This window comes from Manihot esculenta, chromosome 9 (assembly GCF_001659605.2).
Source record: "Manihot esculenta cultivar AM560-2 chromosome 9, M.esculenta_v8, whole genome shotgun sequence".
Taxonomy (NCBI): Eukaryota; Viridiplantae; Streptophyta; class Magnoliopsida; order Malpighiales; family Euphorbiaceae; genus Manihot; species Manihot esculenta.
In genome coordinates this window covers 4,142,836-4,152,930 of record NC_035169.2, presented here as the reverse complement: position 1 = coordinate 4,152,930, position 10,095 = coordinate 4,142,836, and the positions used below count along the sequence as shown (strand labels likewise).

The following is a 10,095-nucleotide window of genomic DNA, read 5'->3' as shown; positions in this document are numbered from 1 at the left end:
ACTGCTACACTATGCGTGCTTTAGCTACTGTTTTCATTTTCATTGTATGGTATGAAACCGATATGGTCGCGACTCCGAGGATAAGAATCGGAATCGGAGCCGTACACACCCACCGCCTCACCATGACCTCCACCTCTCTTTCTCTTCCTCCTCACTCTCTCTTCTTCCTCGGAAATCGCACAGTCCCTGCTTCCCGTCGTTCTCTCTGTGTCAACTCGCTCATTTCAACTCGTTCAACTACTCTCCGAGTCAAAGCTTCCTCCGCCGAGCCGCCCTCTTCCCCAGGTCTCTCTCTCTCTCTCTCTGTATATATCTAGCTGGAGAGCAACATAGACTTGAGTAATTCTACTTACTCGCAATATGGAACTTTGATTTCCTCATTTTCAGGGCATGTCATTTTGGTCCAAATTGCAGTTTTTATTGAGTGTATTTGTTCTTGCTGATTGAAGCCCTTTTGAAGATTTTGCATGGGTTTGATTCGGTTAGAAATAAACCATTTCTGGAATGTGGTGATTATATAACACGGCGAAATTTATGACTAAATTATAGAATAAGCGGTTGCTGTTGGTAAAGTAAATTACTGACTATGTACTGATCATCTAAAATACAACGATTGAATTACCCTCCATTTACGATGAAATGTCATAGTTATTTTCTTGTAGTGATAAGTATTTAGCTTTTGGTTTATATTGGTTCAGGTTTGTTCACTGGACATTGGCTAGACTATCTAGGCATGTAGTGTTGATACACTGTATTTAAACTATCAACATTCTGAAGATTAGACTGATTTGTTTCCAATTATTTTATTTTGGCTGTCTCTTGCTTTGGAAGCGATTAAACAATTGATTATGTATATATAATAATAGGAAATGAAACATTGAGGTTCTTCGCTTGTAGTTGATGCTCCTCTTGTTTGCCTTTATGACAATTGGTTTAAAACAGAAGACCGGAATCCCCAAGATCTCCCGGATACAAGTCCAGGATCCCTAAGATCTCCTGGCAATGAAGACCCTGAGACATAGAGACCTCAGAGGTGGAAGACCGGGATTCCCAAGATCTCCCGGATACAAGTCCAGGATCCCCAAGATCTCCTGGCAATGAAGACCATGAGACATAGAGACCTCAGAGGTAGAAGACCGGGATCCCCAAGATCTCCCGGATACAAGTCCAGGATCCCCAAGATCTCCTGGCAAGGAAGACCCTGAGACATAGAGACCTCAGAGGTGGAAGACCGGGATCCCCTAGAACTCCCGGGAAAACAAAACAAAAACGGCCGGTGAGGATTTTAAAGACCTCTCGGAGCACGAAGACCGGGATCCCCTAGAACTCCCGGGAAAACAAAGAAGACCGGGATCCCCTAGAACTCCGGGGAAAACAAAGAAGACCGGGATCCCCTAGAACTCCCGGGAAAACAAAACAAAAACGGCCGGTGAGGATCTTAAAGACCTCCCGGAGCACGAAGACCGGGATCCCCTAGAACTCCCGGGAAAACAAAGAAGACCGGGATTCCCTAGAACTCCCGGGAAAACAAAACAAAAACGGTCGGTGAGGATCTTAAAGACCTCCCGGAGCACGAAGACCGGGATCCCCTAGAACTCCCGGAAAAACAAAGAAGACCGGGATCCCCTAGAACTCCCGGGAAAACAAAACAAAAACGACCGATAAAGATCTTAAAGACCTCCCGGAGCACGAAGACCGGGATCCCCTAGAACTCCCGGGAAAACAAAACAAAAACGACCGATAAGGATCTTAAAGACCTCCCGGAGCACGAAGACCGGGATCCCCTAGAACTCCCGGAAAAACAAAACAAAAACGGTCGGTGAAAGTCTTAAGGGCCTCCCGGAGCAAAAATTCCCAATATCATGTGCAGGGACAACTCATAAAAACACAGCTCCGATCTCACGCGAAAGATGAGTCCTAAGCTACCAATGAAAAACCAAATTCCGACCTCCCGAAGGAGCTCGGGGCACAATAGCCAAGAGCGCCACAGCTCCATGCCGACCTCAAAAAATGAGCTCGGTACTGGAAAATCCAATAAGAAGACCGAATTAAAGGCCAAGTGAATCCTAAGCAAAATACGTACCAAAATACAGAGAAACAGGGACAATCATAAGAGGCACCGACCTCGCGAATTGACCGCTGACACTAAACTAGCTCAACTAGCCTAGAGAGAGGTCTAAACAGCAAAGAGCCCGAAAAATACTCAGGGGTACAAGAAGCATCACAGCCTGTAGGCATAAAAGCCTAAGCAAAGGGCAAGGAACCGAGCTCCCAAACTAAGTCCGACCTCACAAACGAGCTCGGGGCACCAAAGCGAAAAAAGCGAAATTCCGAACTCCCGAGCTCGCAATACAAGAAGCGTCATAGACTGTAGGCATAAAAGCCTAAGCAAAGCGCAAAGAACCGAGCTCCCAGCTCGGATAGACTCGCAATATGAAACACTCAGGAAGAATGAAGCTAAGCATGGAGGAAATAATAGAGAACCGAGCTCCCTCTATGAAAAGGCCCATAAATGCAGGAACACATAGGAGGATAAACGAAGGCAAAGGACTGCGCTCACAGCTCGAGTCAGTTTGCCATGAACAAACATTTAGCAAGAATAACCCAAGAAGAAGGAAAACGACAAAGGCCGACCTCCCCATCCCAGTGGAGCACGCAGATTAAGTTGCACTGCCTGACAAAGGATCACCTCGAGGAGGACCAGACATCCGAGCTCACAACCAGAAAGCAAAGTAAAATCGCCTAAAAGGAAGCCGTGCAAGTACAAATGAAGTATAGGGATCTACTCCCTCACTATTCATGTAATAAATACTGAGGAAGTAAAGGGGCAATCCAAGGAAAATCTAATGGCATGAAGCAGATAAAACCTCAGCTCCAGTCCCTGTCAAGACAGAACTAAAGGCAGAAAGACGAGCCCTGCTCATCATCGCGACAGGTACATGATTTGACTTATTATTACTCAGCAAAGGCTGTGCGTCCGATCTCACATTAATAAAGTAACGAGGATAAAAACTTGTAAATTGAAAGCCTTGATCACTGTTAAAAACAGAGCTCACGAGTGCAGCTAGCCCAACTCGGAAAGAGCTTACGGACAAAAATGCCTTAGTGAAACAAATAAATCTATAGGTCAAAAGTTCATAGCGGATTCCTTAGGAAAATTCCGAAACACATAGTTTAAGTGATTCATTCTTGATAAACAGAGATAAGTTCAAGTATGAAGGAAAAACAAGAAGCAGTCCAAATAAGTGAAAGTAAAATTTCATTAAAAGAAAAAATATGTCACAGCCTATTCTAAATCACCTACTCCGATGAAGGCAAAATTGTCCTTAAAGGACTTACATGTTTAGGCATATCATCATCCACACTTACATCATTATCATTCACACTATTTACATTACTATCTACGGGAGGACTATCATCTTCTTGCCCAGAGCCCCTCGTACCAACAAAAGGTACGATCTCCTGCCCTCGAGGCCCAGCGTCTTCATCCCCTTGCTTGGGTTCTGCCTCAGAGGACCCAGCTACAGTGCGAGAGGTTCCTTTGGGTAAGGGCAGATCGTCCTCACCATATAACACATCCTCACCATCGGAGTCCACCTCAGCAGCTCGGAGCTTTGCTAGAGGGGTAGAAAGAGCAAGTCTGGAATCTCTCAAACCTCTATTGAAACCGGACACCTACATGCGAAAGCTTTTATGCCAAATAGCGACCTTCATCTCATCAGAGGCTTTATACTCCGCAAGTCGTGACTGGCAGGCCTCAGCTATATTTGCTTTCAGTTCGGGAGAATCCTTGTAAGTTTGAAGATGAGCTTCATATGCTTGTTCAATCTTCTCCTTTAGCTCAACTGATTCCTTATACTCCATCAAACGCCTCTTGCACTCCAGCTGGATCCTGTCCTCAACATGTTTGGCCTCCTCGAGCAGGGCTGAGCATTTATGCTCCAAAGTCCTGACTTCTTGACTAAGCTGTTGATTATGAAGTTTGGACTCCTCCACCAATGAAGCCAGGTCTCTGATACGCTCAGAACTTCTGCTCAGCTCCTGCTTGAGAACCTCCACCCGAGCTAGGGCTCCTTCCTTTTGAACCTTCACCTTATCAAGGTGAGCTTGAGCTCCTTCAAAATCAGCCTTCAGGGCCTCATATTGACGCTGGACCTCATCCTTCTGACTCACAGGCTCGTCCTTTTCACGAAGGGCCTCCACCATGGAGGACAGCTGCTTCAAAACTTCTTCACATCGGACCTCCGCTGCAGCCGCCCTCTCATCAGACTCCTTGAGAACCCTGCGAGTATGAGACAACTCTGCTTCCAGGGACTTGGTATGCTCCAGTGCCTCAGCCGCCCTCCCATCAGCTCTTTTGAGGGCCTCCAATGCAGAATGCAGCTCCACCTGGAGGGACTGGGTATGAACTCGAGCTGCTGCGAGGTTGCCCCTGGCATCACTAGTTGCGGATAAATTCTCCTCCAGACGCGCCTCCTCAATCCGGCGGTCCACAGATTCCCGGAGAGAGTGGTCGCGAGCATCCACCTCCATAAAGAGGCCCGTCACCTAATACAAAGGAAAAACTGTTAAAACAAAGAAAACCAGAATGAAAACAAAGGAGGTAGCTTAGCTTACCATCAGAAGCATCTCCCTGATTGTGTCTCCGAGCTCCCCATGAGGTCGAGAACGAAACGCTGCTTGCTCCCTAGTAGAGCTAGCTAAGAGACCAGTGAGAGCAAGCAAGCGTGGATCCGAAGCCTCCAGGACGCCACCAAACATCCGCTCCTTGACAATCTCAGCAACCACGCTTGCCGGAGACTGATGAGTGATATCCTCTGCTTTCAGAATTTCGTTGTCAGGAGTAGACAGTAGTGGTATCACGGGGACATCTTTCTTCTTTTCAAGAGGAGGGAGAGCCGGAGTTGATGCTTTGGAACCTTCTTTCTTCTTTCCAATAGGAGGGAGAGCTGGAGCTGATCCCTTGGAAGCCCTGGACTTCTTCCGAGCTGGAGCTGGGGCAGGCACTTCAAGGGAGGCAGGACGTTTGTCCCCTACCTTCTCTATAACACCTCCGTCCTTGGCAGGGTCAGACCCCACCTCTTCAGGGGCAAGAGCATCATTGGTGGGAGACTCCGAGACATCCTCGTCCACGAGAATAACCTCCTCTCTTTTCCCTGGAGCTCCCTCTTCCGTAATGGGGACCTCGAGCCTCCCCCCGGGGACCTCCTCTTCAACAGCAGCGGAGACCCCAAAAGCGCTCACAATAGGAAGGACAAGGTCCGACCTCACCGATCCAACGCCCTTAGCCACTTCAGAGATAATCCTGGAACCCTCTTCCGTCCCCTCGTTAGAAGTACCTTGGGGCCGGGGGGCTTGTATAGACTGATGAGCCGAGCTCGACCTCCCGTGGCTGGAAGGCCGGGACGACCTGCTGCGTCGAGAGCTGGGCTTAGAAGCCCGAGAAGAGACCAGAGGAGGAGGTCGAATAGCCGACCTGGAGGAAATAGTTTCTGCCACTTTTTGAGTAGCCTCTCCCACGGATCGCCCCGCCAGCAGGACGTCCAAAGCCGCATCCATACTCTCTCGGGACAATATGAGGTTCTTGGGAGGCTTGATTTGGTCCATCTTGGAGTCAGAAGCTGCAAAAAATATAAAATCAAAACAGGTTAGCATAATCCCAGTAAAAATCACAAAGACAAAGCAAATCGGCTGGACAAGGTACAATACCCGCATCCTGGATATCCCTAAGGTTACAGGCAAACATACACTTCTCGACGTCGTACTTCTTGTCAACAGAAGTCAATCTAAGGTACCCAACCTGCTTGGTAAGGCTCAGCTGGGGCAGGTCGTTACAACCCAGAGAGACCTCCCCCCAGTCGAGCTCCACCCCCCACGATGAACCAGCGTCTTTTTTCAGCTCCGCGACTACAAAACCCTCTATCCAACCCTTTATGGAATCCTTATAGCCCGTGAGGATGGATAAACCCCCACGGGGGGAAAAGTAATAAAAATTGTTACTTGCTCTGACTAGACGAAAAAAGGTCACGAATAGATGAACCATGGGCGTAAATCCCCAGCTCAAGCAAATGGATTCAAAGCAACACATGAACAAAATAGAATTTGGGGATAGCATTCGGGGAGTTATCCTGAAATATTGGAAAACCTCGGTAAAGAAGGAGGTAAACGGAAAAGTTAGACCAAAGTCCCGTTGTTTAACAAAAAAGACTATGCTACGATCCTTCTGGGGATCTACCAAACCGGGAGGAGGAGGATCTGGAAGAACAATCCTCTCGTTCCGGAGAGGAGCTCGGATAAGATAAAGGGGAGTGTCCAAATACCTCCGAGAAAAGAAGTTAGTTATGGTAGAGAGAGTGATACTGGACTTGGTATTAAAAACTTCAGGAAGCTTAGAAATTTCCATGGAGACAGAAGAGGCGTACCTGAAAAGCAGGTAGAGCAGAGGAGCAGAGGAAATCGAAGGAGAGCAGAGAACAGGAGAAGGCAAGCATTCCGAGAAGACAAAGAAAATTCAAAAGGCAAAGCAGTGATGAGACGAAGAGTGGCTCTGAACAGTTTTGTCCTGGGGCGGCGCGGTCATTATTACACTCGTAGTTTACCCCCTCATCAGTCGGACAATAACTGACGAGAAGGTAAAGGGGCAATTGATGAATGCTGGATTTCTCCACCCCGGTCAGGGGCCAAGCCCTCGATCACGGCCCATCGCTCGGAGGCCCACGCGACCCCAATACAAACAGGTCCAGCCCGTTCGAACCTTGATACAGGGTCCATATGGATTTCTCAACCAGGCCGACCCGGTTCCCATTGCCTCTCAGGCCAGGCCAGCCTTCACTGCTTCTCAGGCTGATCCTCCTTGGGCTCAGTATTATTCCTATCTCCCGGCCCAGCCCGGAATCGGGAAGAAGGCCCCACCTTCAGCCTTGTAGACCCATCCACACACGCTCGAAGGGAATCAGGGGCCGTTACGCATGAGACAGGTACCGGATATCCTCGTACAATCGTATCAATATGGCAGAGACAGGTGGTCCAATGATAGCCGGGCCGTTGCACGTCACTGGCATAGGAGGAAAAGAGATAAAAGGGGAATGATCCTCCCCTAAGCTCTAAGTTTTTTTTTATTATTCCAAAAACCTCTGTAAAACCCTATTTCTCTGGATCTCAGATCATCAGAAAGATAAATTAACTATTGTTAAAACTGTTTTATAATAATTTACTAAATGCAAAAATGTAATTTTTGAAGTATTTATAAAATTTTTATGCATTCAAATTTAAAATATAACAATAATAGACTATTAAAATTTTAAAATAAAAATAACTTTATATATATTATTATAAAATAAAAATTAAATAAATTTAAATAGTAATACACATAGCCAAATAATATATTATAAATTTCAATTGAGTTGAAAATAAATTTATATATTAAAAATTAATAATTGACTTCAAATCGAGATTAGTAAATGCGATCCCTAATAGATTTTAAACAAAGCTAATTTTCATTTGTAAATATCAATTATGGATTTATATTATAATACAAGCTTTTTTTTACCGTGCAAGAAATTGTATTAAACTGGTTAAAAAATAGGTCACATTAATAAGGGATTAACTCAGTAATAAACTAAATTTATAGCCCAAACTCAAAGGTGCCCAAATCCAAAAAAACAAACAAGAGATTGCAAGAAGCCATCCAAAAGCACTGCACTGCACTGCATCGACATTAGGGGAAGGTATATCTCAAATCAAGAAATGGAATTGAATGCGATAAAGGTATATCTCAATTCAAATCAAGAAATCGAATTGAATGGGATAAATAATCGAGTAACTAAATTAATTGATTTTATTATATACTATTATACTAATCCTTACTTAATTCAATCAAACAGTTTAAATTTAACATTTTTCTTATCCTGTCTTGTCCGACCTAATGAACAGTTTCAAACGTGTTAAATTTATAAATTTCAATTTTAATATAACCGAATTGATTTTATTCAGTTTAATTATATTTTAATAATTAATTTAGTTGAATTTCTAATGTTTTTAAAATTCGATTTTCAGATTTTTTAGACCTAATCAACATAATTGCGTCGCGGATCCACACTAACTATATTGTCCCAACCTCAGCAGCGAGAACAATAACAAATTTCACACAATTGCAAAACCACCCAAACAAAATAAAAAGAGAAAAAAAACTAAAAAACCTACAACTGATTCAACAAAAACTCAAAACAACATCATTCCCATTTGATTGTACCATATAAAACTGTAAATATGCAATTGGAGATCCACGAAGAATCAGTACCACTATCTGCCGAAAAAGAGGTCGGCCCTTTTTAGTCTAATATAGCCTAGCATCAAGAACAAACTTAATGCTTCTATATCGAGACTCACTAAACCCTTTCACCTCTAACAACAGTGACACAATTAAAGCTTAAAATTCACATCTATGAAAACACTCTTGTTGAAAATTAGAATGGGTTATCCATATGGGTTAACTCAATTTTATCAAAAGACATATCCTTATGAAAAATGTGACCGTACGAATAAACATGTTCTTATGAATGAACATGACCTTATGAAAAGTCATATCTTAACGAAGGGACATATTTTTAAGATAAATATGAAGAGTCGCATCTTTTCGATATAACTCTTGAACTCTATATATAGGTGTGCCTAGGTTATACTACTTGACTTTTGAAAACGCTCATCGAATAAGTATTGAAAATCTTTTATTCTATAAATAAAATACACATTTAAATTGTGAATCCTTAATATGGTTTGTATTAAATGCATGTGACTATATTAGAGACTAGTGATATAAATGATAGTCCTCATGTAATTATGTATAGACATTTCTTCATTCGTATCAAAGTCCTAATATTTATTTTTCTAATCTTCTATATATGTTTAACATGTTATAATGTTTATGTTGAATTAAAATTTTTTTCAAATATTTTTTGATAAAAAATTTAAATTTTGATATATGCATTATTTTAGACTTTAGTATTTCTCCAAAATAATATGTTATTTGAAATAAAATAATATGTCATTTTATATGAAATAATATGTTAATTTACCCAAAATAATATGATTTTTCAGATGAAGTGTTTTATTCTTTCATTTAAAAAAATATATCATTTTAATTGAAAATATATCTTTTTTAAAATAAAAAGATGTGTTTTTTTTTTTAAAAATGTGTGGTTTAAAATGAAAAACAATTAAATTGAAAAAATTATATTTTTTCAATTTAAAAAATTATATCTTTTCAAATTGAAATGTTGTGTCCTTTCAACTAAATTTTTTTTTTAATTATAGGGACACATAGCCTCACATGATTGCTATATATGTATGGACATAGACCTTTCATACACATGTATTGAATTTGTGTGGGGCATATATCACATCTCTAAATTTTTTTAATAGTAAAAAAAAATTAGTGATCTTAAATAAAATTTTGTACACTTTATATTTTTTATATTATTTATTTTTTAAAAAATAAATGAATTTCTTTATTGTAAAAAATTATATAAATTGTTTAAAATTTATTTTAATTATTTTTAAAATTTTAAAGTCACCACATTGCCTTAAAATAATTTATTTTATATAAATAAATTATTTTATTATCATTTAAATTTTTTGTACATAATATAAAAAATATTAGCAGCAAATTCATTATATATCTCGATAAGAGTAATTGATATGAAAAGATATAAAGATTTAAGTTTAGTTTGATTATTACTCAATCAAATAGGAATACAGATATATTGTGATATAAATTAGATCATAATATTAATAATTTTTATAAGTAATTGGATTAAAATTTTATAAAAAAAAAATGCTAACTAGATAGCAAAGAAGATTGCGAGTCATCTTATTGAATTATCAATTGTTAATAAGAGATATTAAGAGACAGAATCGTGATACAAGATTATGTAAAGTTGATTGTAAGCACATTTAGACTTAAATCTTGATTTTATTAAATATTAAAAGTTTTAAATCATGTTTATTTTATATTGAATAGTATGTTTGTTTTCATAAATTCTTTATATAATAAGTCATGTATATGCATATAAGTTTTTTTTTTAATATTTCAATATT

The 10,095-nt window shown here is 40.6% G+C and overlaps 1 long non-coding RNA gene across 1 annotated transcript; it reads left to right on the top strand.

Moving 5' to 3' along the window:
* On the top strand, positions 1–819 carry LOC110623515. The gene is made up of 2 exons (XR_002489299.2): positions 1–285; positions 388–819. It is a non-coding gene; the product is annotated as an uncharacterized LOC110623515 (long non-coding RNA).
* The last annotated feature ends 9,276 nt before the right edge of the window (positions 820–10,095 follow it).